This window comes from Equus przewalskii, chromosome 20, assembly GCF_037783145.1.
Source record: "Equus przewalskii isolate Varuska chromosome 20, EquPr2, whole genome shotgun sequence".
NCBI lineage: Eukaryota > Metazoa > Chordata > Mammalia > Perissodactyla > Equidae > Equus > Equus przewalskii.
Genome location: NC_091850.1, coordinates 29277410 through 29293939, shown reverse-complemented (window position 1 = coordinate 29293939; position 16530 = coordinate 29277410). Strand labels below are relative to the sequence as shown.

At 40.6% G+C, this 16530-nt stretch overlaps 1 long non-coding RNA gene across 2 annotated transcripts in view; it reads right to left on the bottom strand.

The window, feature by feature from the left end:
- The window catches only part of LOC103545399 (uncharacterized), a 61572-nt gene that overhangs the window by 25828 nt on the left and 19214 nt on the right, over positions 1-16530 (bottom strand). The window contains exon 2 of one of the 2 annotated variants that reach the window (XR_011530410.1): positions 9021-9141. The exons of the other annotated variant lie outside the window; for it this stretch is intronic. This is a non-coding gene — a long non-coding RNA (uncharacterized lncRNA). The remainder of the gene's footprint in view (positions 1-9020; positions 9142-16530) is intronic. 2 annotated transcript variants of the gene reach the window in all.

Genomic DNA, 16530 nt, shown 5'->3' with positions numbered 1-16530 from the left:
CCTGACCTCAACAAAAGAAATTGAACCTATACTACTGCATGAAGGAATTAGCCTAACTTTGAAGCTTTCTTTATTCAGCAAGTTTGTATGAGGAATGGAACTAGAAGACCTCTAATGAAACTCCATATGACTATGATTCTGTGACTCCTACTTCACAACCAATACTACAAATACTCACCCATGCATTCATTGTCTCAATATTTACTGAGTACCAACTGTGTACTAGGTGCTATGATGGCAATACGGGCAAGACATCAAGATTCCTTTCAGGAAATCCCCACTTAGTGAAGGACACTGACTAATAAACAGGTCACTACTCCAAATTACCCTGAGCACCCACGAGGCTATGGGAATGCAGCTGAGGGACAACTAAAGCGTGTACCTGTTCAGTAAAGGAGAACCATCCAGTATTGGAGTAGAAGTAGCTTATGGAGTCTCTTTCTCTGAGATAGGATTGAGGAATTTTCTCTCTCTGAGATGGTTTTAGGAGAGCTTTATCTAGGTCTAAACTAACTTGTAGAGGTTGACTCTTTCTAAGGTACATATCTCTAAATTGTGTTCATGGGGCAGATTAAGGTAGCAGGAAAGAAGATGAGTTTGGAATCATACAGACTCGAATCCTCCCTAAAATAGCAGTGTGGCCTTGGGCAGGTTATTTAACATCTCAAAGTCTCAGTTTCCTACTAAATAAAGTTGTTGTTATAATTAAATGAAATAAAACAAGGTGCTCAGCATGCGTTAGAGATGATGATGATGATGATGATGATGACGAAGTATAGAGAGCCTCCTCACATGCATTTACTCGCTTGGCTCTGTTATGAGCTATTGCCAATTTTAAGCCTAGTAAGAGCTGTTCTTCCCTCAACTGCAATGCAGCCCTTGGGTGGATTGCTTTTTCACTGTAGCTTTCCTACTATGCACTGTATTTGTCTCTCCTGCCTGGGGTTCTTTCCTTTCACCATTCAGAACTTTCAGACTTTTCTTTTGATAAAAGTACTCATGATTTACACCCTCCCACCTTCACCTCCATTACAGTGAAGCAATTCCCAATTACCTGCTGGCATTCATAATGGATTCTTATTTTGCATCATAGTCATTCCCTCAATTGCTTCATAAACAAACATTTCTTGTAATTGCAAAACATCTACCTAGAAAGTTGAGGGAAAAGTGTAGTGGCACCGGTTTCTTTTTTCAGTGTTAATCAGAGAAAGACTGAAAGTGATGCTTTATGACTAAACTTTTGAAGAAATGAGACGACTCAAGTTCAATGAATCTTTGGAGTCGGTGGTTAGCATTAAGGACATCCTTCTGACATTCTTCTTTATTTTCTTGACTAAATTTTTAAATTTAATTTTCCATGTGATGAAATTTTAAATTTCCAAATAACTATAACATTAAACATAGAAATATATACTTTTAGATCCCATTTCTCAGTTTATTTGCAAATGTGAAGTGCAGTGATGAAATGTCATTGTGATGACCAAAAAGGAGAAAACATTCTGAGCAACAGCGAACCAAAATCGATGGGAACACAAAGGGAAAAAAAACACCTATGTCTATGACAGGAAAACAGACAATGAAAAACATCTTTTTTTCATCAACTGAGGGACAAATAAAAACATAAAGTATGAAGGAAAGATCAGTATAAGGAATATTTGTCTACCATAAAATGTTGAAATAAATGCAAATTGTAGAGAAGACTGCTTACTTTAAACCCTCCTTCCATCAGGAAGATGAGTTTTTTAAAATCGTTTGGAGAGCGAGCAGCTTTGTTCCTTCTTTCCTGGTTGCTCATCTCCTCCAACCTCCTAGGACCAGGTTAACTGGGAGACGTCACTCAAGGGCTGCCTCTCCACAGCACCAGAACAGGAGGCTGAAAGGCAAAAAGCTCAGCATGTTGTGGGATTGACCTCCAAAGATTAATTTCCCTGCTTTTATTTGAACTGCCTGGCTTTGGAGATTGAGTAGAAAGATCCCAGGTTTGCAAGGAATCAAACAAAGGGAGCCAAATAGCAAACCAACCTTTGGTGCAGAGAAGAGCAAAGAAAGCAGATCTGATGGTCCCACCAGCAATCATAGCCACAATTTGCTAACCTGTAATATACCAGGTTCCTGCTAAATGCTTTAAGCTCATATCTTCACAAAGACATTATTATATGCATTTTTTTAATTAGAAAACCGAGACTCAGAGGAGTGGATTGCACGGCCAGTTTCTCTCCATCATCCTACAACTTCTCTCTGATGTGATCCGTACCTCTCAAATGGCACTTAGCCTTTTCCATGTGGTATTCTGGTTATGTTTTAGTTGCCTTATCCTTCCAAGTTGAGAGCAGATGTACTTTTAAATCTGCATATTCTTGAGATCTGATTCCCAATTTTTATTCAATGTAATAAAAAAATGAATGAGTGAGTTTTACAATTTAAGAAGTTTGTCTAGAAAAGAGTTTCATTTTCCAATTTATTCCTTTATTTATCTCTTGCTACAATGCTCTAGTTATATAATTTTGAGTAAGTCTTTTAATCCTCCTAAGTTTTAGATACTTCATCTGCAACATGGGACTAATACTACCTTGAAAAGTGTTGTGGTGAGGCATAAATAAAATGATAGATGCCTGCACAAAGTAAGCAACAGCCAAAACTATTACTACAGAAGCTTTCCTATCCTATCAGGAGAGGGAAGGAATCAGTTAACTCCGGATAATAGAATAAAGAGTAAAATCATTAAAAAAATCACAACCTAAACATTTTTGACTTAAATTAATGTGTATTCATTTTACCAATATCTTCATACAATACTACAGGCTTTTTTTTTTTTGAGTATAAGTCCTCTTATTGGAGTTTGTTGTTGTTTTCCACGTAACTCATAAAGCCTCATCCAACAATTTCCAGTTTCTATTTCTTTTAAATGGACTAAAAATCTAATGATACCTATGAAATTGAGTGAAGAGCACGTTCAGATGTTTGTGATTTTTTTCTTACCGAACATTAGCAATGGTCTCACACCAAACTTGATAGCAAGATTTCAATGCAATGAATGAATCAATGTTTGTTTCAAATAATTCAAATGTGTCTTCATAGAAATAATTTTTCTATTATATTAACAGTTCATTAGTTCATGTAGTATTTAACTAACCTGTGTAATTATGATGACAAGTACATCTGACACAAACAAGCTTGCAGACAAATACAGTTTATCTTTGGTAAATAAACAACTGCACCGAGCAGTGTGCCTTGGGTTGTCATCGTGCCATCACTATTAGTGTGTTTACAGAGGAAGCAGAGACCATTGGTTAATCTGAAGAGTGAGTTATGAGAAGCTTCCATCATACAAGGCTGTTATTATTGTCTCTTCTTTCTTAGCACACAGCCTACGACAGAATAGATTAAACACCATAGTCAAAGCAAGAGAGGACAGCTGAGTTTTACCTTCTTGGATCCATTTAACAGGTCACGGGTACTGCCGTACTTCCTGAGTTTCACTTCAAATAACAAGAGAAAATGCAAAGGAAGATAAAGGCAGTGCCAAAGCTTCTGTTAGACAAAGAAGGAAGACGAAAGAATTAAGGGACAGGATTAAGAGGGTGCAGAAGGAAATTTTGCCTCTTCAAGACTTGAAAATGTCACTTCTTAAGTTTTCACTGCCCCCCCCCCGTCTGTTTCGCCCTTAACCTATTGCTAATAACAAAACTGCTAGAAAATTCAAAAGGTCATATGTATCTTCTGATTTCTTTATTTAATCTGTTTACATTTACTCTGTAATTCTGCAGAAATGATTTTAAAGACCATCCAGTTCCATGTATTTCAGTCAAAAGCTCTCAAGAGTGAAATTTTTGGGGGCATAGTAGTTAAGTTCATGAGCCCTGCTTCGGCAGCCCGAGGTTTGACGGTTTGGACCCGCACCGCTCATCAAGCCATGCTGTGGCAGGTCTCCCAGATATAAAAATAGAGGAAGATGGGCAGGAATGCTAGGTCAGGGCCAATCTTCCTCAGCAAAAAGAGGAGGGCTGGTGGTGGATGTTAGCTCAGGGCTAATTTTCCTCAAAAAAAAAAAAAGAGAGAGAGAGAGAAATTTTCTCTTCAAAGTGAAATTTTAAAAGTTGTTGCAATATACTTAAAATTAACAAAGGACCTGTAGTGATTATAGAGGAAGCAGGTGGTGCCATTGCCACCCTGTAGCAATGTCCCCTGAGGACCTCTACAGAGGCCTAGAGCTCTATGAAAACCTTCGCGTACCTTTCATAACCTTGTTCTTGCTGTACAGCCAGTCTAAAACTAGTCATGTTAAACACACATACATATACACACACAGTAAAGGCACTTATAACAAATATAAATTTTCTGCAGATTTCTTGGGAATTTGGAGCAGAGCTATTATGTGGTACAACACACCATAACATAGCCTAAGACTCTCAATTTACCCAAAGGTCTATGCCATATGGCAGTTGCCAATTAGCTCAGTGTCCCTCTCTCCTTCATCCCTCACCCCCTTCTCTTCTCAGCTACTCAAGCTCTCTGCATCCATGCCCATATTTCCCCCTCCATACACACATCAGCCGTTTCTTTTCTTAAATAAAGCAAAGCTAGTCAACTGTCCACCAATTCTAAACCTTGGTTTTTAGCCACATGTGACCACCCATGCCTCTAACCGTGACCTTGGAAAGCCAGCCACTCTTTGTTCAGCTACACACTAATCTTGTCCAATTTGGGTCTTCTCAGACCCAAAAAGAGCACCTCAGTGTCCTATTAGTCGAATGTTTTCCTCTACACATGTAGCTACCTTGAAATAAAACACAGTTTCAAAGAGGAGAGAGCACCGTCCCCTGTACACATCTGTGAGCTCGTCACTGAATGAGAAATGAGAGAGTTTTTACCAATCTCTCTGGAGTCCCATGAACAACATGCAGTCTTCAAATCCTATCATCTGAACTATGATTCATCTCTTCCTGTATCTGTGCTGTGATTCTACTAACCACGCTAGAATGCTAAAGTATGACGCTTGTGTTAGTAGTACTTTTCCCACTCAGGTTTCACAATGGGGCTTTACTATAAAGGATATTCTCACCAAGGTACTCCCTCCCCTTTTCTCTCCTCTCTATGATTTTCTTAAAAATATATACCTGTGGTAAATTAGAAAGACTTTTGAAGAGATCAACAAAATTTGTGCAAACATTTAACTAGACAGACCAAGAAAAAAGAGAGAAGATTCAAATTGCTAAAATCAAGAATGCAAGAAGAGACATCACTGTTGATCTTACAATAATAAAAAGGATTATAATGAATACTATAAACAACGGAATGCCAACAAATGAGGTAATCTAGATGATGGGCAAATTCCTAGGAAGACACAAATTGCAAAAATTGACTCAAGAAGAAATAGAAAATCTGAATAACCCTAAACAAATAAAGAGGTTGAATTTATAATTTTAAAACTCCCCACAATGAAAAGCCCAGGCCTAGATGGCTTCACTGATAAATTTTATCAAATATTTAAAGATTTAATGCTAACTCTTCACAAATTCTTCCAAAAAAATAGAAGATGAAAGACTTTCCAATTTATTCTATGATGCCAGCACTACCCCACACCAAAACCAAAGACATCACAAGAAAACTACAGATCAATGTTGTGTATAAATATAGACACAAAAGTCCTCAATAAACTACTAGCAAACTTGACTCCAGCAACATAATAAGGCCACAACCAAGGAATGGAAGGTTAGTTTAACATATGAAAATTAATGAAGGTAATACCACGTTAGGAAAATAAAGGACAAAACACACATAATAACCTCAATAGATGCAGAAAAAGCATTTGACAAATACAACATGATTTCATCATTAAAATACTCAACAAAGTATAGGATAGGATAGGAAGGCAATTCCTCAACCTGATAAAGGGCATCGGAGAAAAACCCACAGCTAACATGGTGTTTAATGATGAAAGACTGAATGCTTCCTCCCCCAAATCAGGAAAAAGACAAGGTTGCTGCTCTCGCCAGTTCTATGCAGCATTGTGCTGGAGATTTTAACCAAGGCAATTAGTCAGGTAAAAGAAATAAAAGTGTTCCAGATTGGAAAGAAAAAAAGTAAAACTCTCTATTCACAAATGACATGATTTTCTATATAGAAAATCCTAAGAAACATACGAGAACATAAAACATATTACAACGAATAAATGAGTTCAAGAAAATTGTAGGATAAAAGATCAATATTCTAAAAGCAATTCTACTTTTATACACAAGAGATTAGCATTACAAAAAGGAAATCAAGAAAACAAATTCATTTACAAGAGCATCAAAGAGATTAAAATACTTAGGAATAAATTTAATAAAAAACATTGTAAGACTTGTACACTGAAAACTACAAACTATTGTTGAAAGAAATTAATGAAAGCTTTAAAGTGGGAAACACCCTGTATTAATGTATTGGAAGACTCAATGTTGTTAAGATGTCAATATTCCCCAAATTGATCTTCAGATTCAATGTAGTCCTATCAGAATCCAGCCTCCTTATTTGTAGAAATTGGCAAGCCGATCCCAAAATTCATATGGAAATGTAACGGATCCAAAATAGCCAAAACAATTGAAAAAAAGAACAAAGCTGGAGGACTCACACTTTCTGATTTCAAAACTTATTACAAAGCTGTAGTAATAAAGACAGTGTAGTACTGACTCAAGGATAGATATGTAGAATGGAATAGAATTGAGAGCCTAAAAAATAACCTTATATTTATGATTAATGGATTTCAGATAAGAGTGCGAAGGCAGGAGAAAAAAAAAAGTCTTTTCCAAAAATAGGCTTTCCAACATGTCCGACTGTATATACTTATGCTCAGGCACTCCCGGAACACTGAGGGGACATAGCTGCTCTAAATCTTCTTTAGAAGGAGTTTGTTTTGGGAGTGGGGTTGAGTGGGGAGAGGCTTGGCCATTACCAGAGGAATGAAAACAGGTAGGAATGACTTTCAAGGAAGATGAGGTATGGCAGGGATGCTTGCCAGTCAGATCCAAGGGGGGCAAGGGAAAGCAATTTGAGTTGAGTGGCTATTAGTCGATTGCTTATTAGACCCTATTAGGAAATCTAAATAAGGAAAAGAAAACTATGCTACCTAACTCCTTTTAAAAAAATATTTCCCACTTAAGATCCCTTTGAAAAAGTCCAATTCTACTAAACCAAGAGACAAAGGGATGTGAAGCATGTTGTTGAGGATAGGGAGAAGCCAGAAGCAGCCCCACTTGGGGTCAGTGGTAGAAGGTGCAACCACAGCTCAGCCTGGTGGAAGGAGTTGGTGGGGCTGTGGCAGAGAGAGAAAGGCAGTGGTTCTCCATCACTCCCACATCCAGAATCTCCAGCGACTCCTCAGCCCCATCCTGGCAGATGTTGAGGCAGTAACTCTGGGGTTGGACTGGGCAGCCTAAGACTTACATGATCCACAGGTAGGTCCGATGTTTAGCCAGCATTGAGAACCACTGGAAAGGAAATTCTAGAGTCAGGGAGTGAGAAACTACTGAGTGAGTCCTTGGCCTGACCTCTTTGTGTCCAACCTCTGCCCCCAACCCCCACCCCCACTTCAAGCCAGACATTCTTAACATCTTTGAAGTCACAGACCTCTTGGGAATTTGGGGAAAGCTACAGATCTTCTCTAAGCTTTAAGAGAATGTAGTGTCTTCCACCAGATTTGATTTCCTTTAGACACGCCATCTCCTGAAACGCAGACCATAGTTAAGCACGGGATCCAACTGTCATTTAAACATATGAATTTTATTGTGAATTGGCAAGGTCAAGTTTTTCACTGCTGGTAGAATAGGGACTCAAGGGAAAAACAAAATTGAGTTATAGAAATAAAGGATCGCATTTCTTGCACACCTGAGCATTCTCTGAGGCTGAAAAAACAGTGCAGTCTCTGCATGGACAGGGAAAAAGACAAATTGCTGTAGAGTGAACTGGGCATTCAGGGCTCATCTGAGCTCATCAGAGGTCTCTTGTTTTATAGAACCTCTCACAGAGCCACACTAATTTTAGGTAATATCCTAGCTCATCTACCTGTGGCAGGTAAAAGAGCTCTACCTATAAAATTGCTCCAGGACTTCTGAAACGAATTCTTTGGACAAGCAGTTAAACTTCTCTAGGGCTTGATTTAATTCTCTCTAGTAAGAGGGGATCCAAATAAATAATCTTCTAAGCACACTTTCCCCTACTTCCAGTTTTAAAATTCTACAATTCAGTTACATTAATCCATTTGGGATTTTTCTCCTTTCTCTGCTCTTCTTCCATGATTGACTTTTAGTTTTGTCTGGGGTTTGACATGAGTGATGGTTTCATGATGTCCTGTCATCAGGGGAGTAATGTGGGCCTTAAGTCTGTGGTCCTCCAAAAGTGTTTTATCCCTCTCCGGCATCTTCTAGAATGTGCTATTTCATCCAGACTCCACTCATGTTACCTCTCCACAACGGCATCTGCTGAGGCATCTGAGGTCCTACCTAACCGCCAACACCCCCAAGCATGTGGAATCTGTGGACAGCAGCCCCGCACCCCAAAGCATCTTAGTGTCATGTCCACACAACTGTCAGGAATGCTGAGAAAAACCTCAGGCTTCTCCCTGGGGCTTTGGGGCACACAGGGACTCTGTGAGACCAGCTCAAGCCTTTCTGCTTAGGCACCCTTGGCAGCCATCTCTACTCTGTCCTCCAGTCTCCGGTTATTTAGGGAAACCTGGGGATGGCCACCTCCCAGCATGCAAATGAGAAGTGAAGCACAGGTCCCCTCTACTCTTGTAGCCCTCAAGCCTATCTAGGGAACTTCTCTCTCTCCTTGGGTTTATATCTCAGTGAAGAGAGGTGTTAGGATGCTGGGCTCCTTCTCATAAGTGTCCATTATCACTCAACTCTCTGTTTTCCTCTCTGATTCTTTCTTTTCCCCTCCCCTTCCCCAGTTGGAAGCTTTAGCTAGTTATGAGTGAGAGAGACAGAGTGTGTGTACTGGATTGGCTTAGGATGAGGTAGGGAAGGGAGAATGAGTCTTACCTGATAAACAATTGTTCCAAATCTTCCCTATCTTACAGAGTGTGGCTTTTGAAATGGAAACCCAGGAATCTGATCTTTATTTTCTAGTATCACAATTTTCACTTGGGGCAATGGAGACCTGCTGGGAGAGGTTCACAGGGAAAAGTTAACGGGAGGAGAGACACATGGCTTAACGTTTTGCAATGTCATTTGCCATATTTGCTATCCTCTTGATGAAAGCAGATGGTGGAGAAGACTTACATGCACCAAATATCTATGTGACAGGCACTGAACCCATACATCAACCACAGAGTGACCCTCGAAATAAACATTACTCTTCCACTTTGCAGATTAGGAAAGTGCAGGTGAGAGGCACTGGTAGGGATAGAATTGGAACTCAGGTGTGTTCCAAGTCCATGCCCTATCCACTAGAATTCGGAGATTTTTAAATTTTAAGCAGTAGAACTCATTTATTTTCCAAACAAAAGCTTACACATAGAACTACACTATAAAACAGATTATAAGCAGGAGGAAGGTTACCATTTTCCTGACTCAGAGTACTCTCACATTCGTTCCTTCAGCCCCTCAAAGACAGATCCATGGCGGGATTAAGGAGAAGGGGGTTTTCTTTTTCCTACTTCCAGCCCCATCTGAATGTCCAAGGCAGTACTTTTCTTCTTGGGATTTAACAATCACCTGAAACTTTGTTGGGGAAAAGACATATGAGAGCATCGTCCCTGTTGGGCAGTCAAAGGGGAAATTGATGGCTGAGTTGAAGTGAAATCCTCACTGGCCCCATGGGCAGGATGGCTAGAGGAGCTCTGGGTTATGATGTTGTGTAGGGTCCCCAGAGTGGAGAGATGGGGCTCTGGTTCACCTTGCAAGGAGGTCCTAGGTGTTGGCACATGGTTTGCAACTGTGGGCTCCATGACTTCCCACCAGAGCTCCCCCAGTGGCCCCCTCTTGGCATGAGAACATGGCCTCTTTTCTCATCCCTTCTCTCCATTCTCTTCTCCCCTAATATGAATCCTTTTCTAGTCTGAGGGATGATGGGAGTGGTATTTGAGAGGGCAGAGGAGTTGAGCATCCTCTCTTTTGTGCCCCTATTTTTGCCACTTTTCTTTTTGACTACCTCTAAGGTTCAGACTCTTTTCTTCAGTACTTTCAAGTGGCATCTTTCTTCCCTGAGTCAAGAATGTGTGGCTCTTATATGAGGAGTGGGAGATGAGAAGAACAAAAGAGGGAAGGAAAACCCATGAGTAGAGGCAGGGAGGGGACAGTGATTAATCTTTCCAAAACATCACCATGCTGGAGCTAGACCCACAGCATGCTGTCTCAGCCTCCTCTTCCCTCCTAGATCCTTTGGTGCCCTGTAAGACCTTTATGAAGGACTCTGAAAACGTGGGCACAAAACACTGCCCAGAATGACCTGAAATTTTACTTAAAACAGGATTTTGCCTTTGTAGAAGACATTGTAAAATGATCAGTGCAGGCAAAATTCAGCTTCCCATAATGAACTGGAGAAACTCAGGGCCCTTTCAGTGAAAAAAACAAGTACAGGATGTGCACTGGTACAAGTCTAAAGTTCCCTGCCTGCCCCTGCCACATTTATAATTCTGCATTTAGCAGAAATAAATCCCCTCCTTTCTGCTTTTGGCAGTAGAAGAGAGTTTAGCTAAGAAAGCGCATGACTTGGGCAGAGTTATGGAATACACTATGCTGTTTGTAGAGGGGAAGAGAGTTGCTTTGGAAAAAGCACAGTAGGGCTTAGAAAGAAGAAAATGATAAGAAGCATCCCTAGGAGCAAGGCCAACCTCCCTCCAGCCACTGGGGATAGACTAAGAAAGGACAACCTGCTCCCATGTGCTCCTGAGTAGGGAAGTAGAGACCAGCACAAATACTCAACACCTGAGTTGCACAGCTGGACATACGTCCTGTCACCTGCCAAGATTGAGGTGAGAGAGCTGGCCAGGGTCCTGCAGTGTCTCAAAACATGGAAACTCAAATCAAGAGTCTCAGACACAGCTGCCTGGGTCTCTCATATGCCCTGGTCCCTATGATGACAGCTCAACTGCTTTGGCATCATTCCTCCCAACCCCCCTGGGACAAAGTACTGGAATTTAAAATTTTGAGTCACAGTCCCTTTTGTGAGTCTAATAAAAGAACACCTTTTACCCCCATGGATTGCTTAGAGTCTCAGGAGATTCATGGGGTACTCTGATTTGGAAACTTAACTTTAGAGTTTTTATTTTTTTTAAAGCCTCTTGGGATCAGAGCTCTGAGATCACAGAAAATGGCCCTGGTATGAAAAGTCTTACTTTCCCAATGGCCAAGTGCAAGCTCCGCCCAGCCCAGATCTAGGTCCACTCACCTGAGAGGTCTTTTCACATCCTTTAATCTCCAAATAAAATGCCTACTCTCTCCTCCCACAGGTGGAGCTAGCTACAACTGCCTATGTTCTTCATGCTACATCCTTTTGAATAACTACTGAGCTCACAACTCTTGCAGAGGCTACTTGTTTTCCCCAACATTCATTCTCCTCTTCTTTCTTTTAATAACAAAACCTCCAGTTTAGTTGGGCACAGCTACTCCCTTTCAGACTACATTTTCTTTTCTTCCTTACTGCTAAAGTGGCCATGGTGACCACTTTGTGGACAACAGGATAAGAGTAGAAATGATATACATGATTTTCAGATCATATCCTTAAAAAGGAAACTGATTTCTTCTCACTTGCTTGTTGCACTAGTTCCCAAGGACTGGAATGAGCTCAAGGTGCTGGCAAGCCAACCTCAAATATGTAGTTAAGAGCAACACCCTGGGAAAGGAAGGAGTAGGCTGGATTCCCAAGTGAATGAACTCATGGAGCTGCCTACTTGCCATGGATCATCTACTATGAGAGAGCAATAAAGGTGCATCTTTGTTAGAGCCACTGTATTTCTGGGTCTCCTTGTATCAGCAGCATAGCCGAACTAATACGTAGAATAATAACAAAATAATCAATAAAACAATAATCAATAAAACAAAATAATCTATGAAGTTCCAAAGTTTCTTGAGAGTAGTAAGTAAATGCAAAAAGGTTTACATATGGGTAAGCAAAAGTAGGCAGCACTTTCTCATTTTCTTGGAAAGTTTCTGAAAGTGACAATGTATCTTAAAAACTTAGCCCAGGATCATTAGTCTGGCAATGGACAGACTATTTACTCCTTCTCTTTTAGAAACATGTGCTGCTTCTTTGTGGCAATTCCGTGGAGAGTATCACTCAGGGCCACTTTTAATGTTGACTTTGCATGTTTAGCTTGGGAAATTATCGGACACCAATGCTTTTATTGGGGACCCAATATTCACAGAGGTGCCAGGTTCTAAGAGGGCGGGAGAAATGTATGGAGTAGAATCGAGGGCTCTTGCTAACTTTCCCAGTTGTCTGGGTTTGGATACAGGCATTGCAATCAGCACTGCAGTCCCTCAGAAAGTGTTCTGCTGGAGGATAGGAGCTCACCCTCAGGCAAGGGAATCTGTGCAGTCATAAGCCAGGGCCCAGGATGGTGTCACGTAATCCAGACTTTTCTCACAAACACTGTGGGGCGTTGTGTCTGATACTGGAGTTGTGAGCAGGAGCCTGCCGTGAACTCCCTGCTGGGAAAGGCCTGAGAGGGAGACTCTGAGCTGCAGATAGACCCACAACTGCTCCAGCTGCCCAGAGAAACGCAGGGATCTGCAGCCCTTGTCAGAGGGCATACCACATTCCCCAAGGAAAAATACTCTTGTTCACAGTTTTATCAAAATTTGAGCATGTCCTGACATCAAACTACTTGCTTTCTGTCAGAAATGTCTTCAGCAAAGAGGGAACGGTTGGCACTCAAAGATTCCATTTTTCGTTGCATCTAAAGAGAGACTAAAATCTTATCAAGGCAAAACAGCTATGACATTTCAAACTTTGCCCAGAAAAAACACAGATGACAGCAAGGCGTGGGGTTGAAGATGTGGAGTAAGGAGGAAAGGGAAATGAAAGAAGAGCCACAACAAGGAAAATATTGTGCTCCTGGAAATGAAACTGCGATGCTGGGACTCCCCCTTAAAGCCCTAGGGACTGACTCAGCACACACTGAAGATGCTGAAGACCATTCATTTATGACTAGAGCAATGTTGGAGTTTCCTACAACTGTCCTCACTGACTGGAAACCCTTGGATGTCTTTATTTCTCATTTGCCATAGCTCGTGGGGATCCCCAGTCACTCCACTGAGCTGGCCTGGATTTCTTTTTTCCAGCAGAAGCCAAGGGCCCAAGATCATTTTCCACTTTATGGATAAAATCTAACTGTTAACTAAAGAAGGTAAGTGACCGTAGGAGGGGGACAGTTGATACAGACTTCATAGAATGTGCTATGGAACTTTTTGAGTATTTTTCAAATATCAGGTTTTCCCAGGATATTGCTATAGCAACATATACTGCCTATTATTAATATTGTTGTGGTGGTTGTTTCATTTTATTGTCCTTCAATATTGAATCTCAAGGTGAGTGACTTTTCGATTTCTCTCATTTAAGACAAATTACTAAGTGCTTAAGGGCTATTTTATAAGCTTTATCTAAAAACTGACTCAGAGAAATACTTTTGCTCTTGAAACAGTTTGTTTCCCAAGGGTGCTGACACGATGCATTGTTAGCTGTTCTAATAACTGTATAATTTCTGTCAAGGATGGAAATGAAATTTCTGTTCCTGAGAGATGAGTCCAGATAGTGAAGACTAGTAATAACTTAAGATGCTCAGTCTGAATTTACCCAGGAAAATCTTTGTCCTTACTGATTAGGAAAAAGAGAGAAAACATGAGACTTCTGAAGATGAACTTTTACCCAGTAAACAAACAACAAGCAATCAAATACAGAGGCACACACTTCCCCAACTCTAACATTCTGGAATCTCAAAGCCAGCTGAAAGGCCAGCTCTTTGAGCTCTTTAGGACTCTAGCAGTTATAGATGAAGGGTACAGAACTTATTACAGGATGAAGACAAAAGAAAATCTTCTTCAGGGAATTCGTCTGTTTAACAAAGGATCTGAATGATCCCACAAAAAGGAAGAAAGGAAAGAAACGATCAACTGGTACTGGGAGTCTTCCAAGGTCTACTCGTACACAAGAAACAATACAATGCCTTTCCTTTTTTATGATTCACCACATCATAGGAACTCATGAAACTAAAGGAAGACAACATACAAAAGAGGGAAGAGAAAAGGTAGTGATGAAAGGAAGTGATGAGAGAAGAGAAGGAGAAGATGTCTGCTCCAATCAAGCTGCCACATCAGAGGATTTGCTCTGCTCACAGTCCAGTGCTCGGATCCTGATTTCGCACTGGGAGGCTCAGATGCCTTGAACGTCTTTCTTGATCTGCTTTTCTTATCGCTCCACTTCTCTCATAGACAGTAATGACAAAGCAACATAGTAAATGTCTCTCATGGCGGGGATAGATGGAGCAAAGTGATTCTTCCTCAGCTTTTCTAAGTATCCAAAGGACTAACAAGACCTAGGCGAAGAAAGTAGAGAGGGTCCCATTGTTTCCCCATAATCTCTAGAAGGACTAGCGAGCCTTCTCATTGCTTTCAGCTCCCCACGCTTTATCTAGGTTTCTCTCTGAGGTCCTTCGGCGTCTCCTGCCCCACCCAAAGAGAGTAAGTACACTCGTGGAAATCCCCTGAGCAAACTAGCACATGCTGTACCAAAATATTGTGTCTCGGCTTTGTTCTTTTACATCTTCACAACTAAAGGAAAGAGATACAATCAAAATGATAGTCCACTTAAATGATAAACAAGAGAATTTAAAGAGACATGACCCAATTACTCACCCATGGAGTGAGAAAATGTAAGCAATTTATGAGATCTGTGTTGGTGGATAGATATAATTTGTGATTTCTCCTGGAACTCTTATTTGGTTCATGGGAATTTACAATTATAGTTTTCTTAAAAGGATATTCAGCTCAATGGACAAAACGTACCAAGTTTGTGAATTGGGCTTATGATTTTCTAACCAAGCTTTCAAAACAAGATTAGAAACAAGGACACAAACTATTATCTGATGAACAAAATTGTGACTCTTTATACTGTTTGGAAGGTGTTTGAAAATACCAAAAGAAGGCCTTGGAAGATGGAGGAGATAGATTATGTCCTGCTCACTTGGCTTCTTGCTCTGAAATATCCCTTGAGTTTGTAGTCTGGAGGGTGACATTGTAACCAGGGCTCCCCAACTCTGTTGCTGGATCTGCCTCAGCCCTGAAGAGAGGCTTCCAGTGACTGGTACAAATGCCCCTCCTCCTCTTTTCTCATTTTATGAGATTGTCACAATAAGTGTAATGATGAGACGAACTCATGCAGCTTTCTAAGATTCTCTGTTTTACACACTCCAGGATGTTGTTCATTTTTCTTAATTTAGCCATTTTGCAAGCCCATAGAACCAATTCTACTCAATAACAGTGAATCAAACAGAGGTTCATAACTCACTGTCCACTTAGCATCTCTGTACTCAGTACCTTATAATTGCAGTCTTGTGAGTTTTTTCCAAAAGAGAACCACTATGAATCAAAGGAGTGGTGTTTTATGGCCTGAATTCAGGTTAGGTAATTCATTAGAAAACTGAAGTTGAAGTATGTTCTTCAGGAAGCATTGTCTGTCTGTTGACAGGACTGCTATCAACCTGTACCTTCAAACACTGATGCTGGCTTAAGTAAACAACGACTACCAAGAAGTCAGCCAGGCTTAACAAACACCACTGCTTTAATCATGAGGCCATACTGGGAACAATTTTGATGGACAGGCAAGTTTAGGGAGAGTCTGAATTATCTCTGTCGTTGTCTCAGGCTTCTGCCCTGTGTATGTAGGTACCAGTGTGGTTTGCATGTACCGTATGTTCCTAAAATGTTGTGTGGCAATCAGCTTTTCACAAATAGAATCCTATTTTAAACACACTGAGAAAGTAACTATTTTCTCCATTAAACAAGGGCTCAGCAGACTTTTTCTCTAGAGGACCAGATGGTAAATATTTTATGCTTTGTGTGCCACACAGTTTGTGTCTCGGCTATTCAGCTCTGCTGTTGGAGCACCAGGGCAGCCATGCTTATTCAAACTTTATTTACAAAAACAGGTGGTGGGCCAAACTTAGCCCCTTGGCCGTAGTTTGCCAACTCTTAAACAGTTCTTGAATGCCTACTGTGATGGGGACATATAAGTAAGTATAGGGACACATATAGAACTACACAGAAAAATGGCTGTTCTTGTGAAACTCTCTAGTGTGTATGTTCAAAGGTTGGAGGTGAACTCTTTAAAATAAACCTGCAATAAATGACTTCATAAGAAGCAGAATCTTTCTTTAAAGGAAAACTCACCCCAGACAATCAATTTATTGGCTTTGTAAGTTTAGATTTTTGTCTTGTGCTTCTTTTAAAGTGAGCTCTGTTCACACTCTAGTCTGAAATAGCTTGAGCCTACACTTGAATTGATCACCTTACTCTGAAATGAGTATAGTGAGTCTAGGGTCTACCAGGAGCA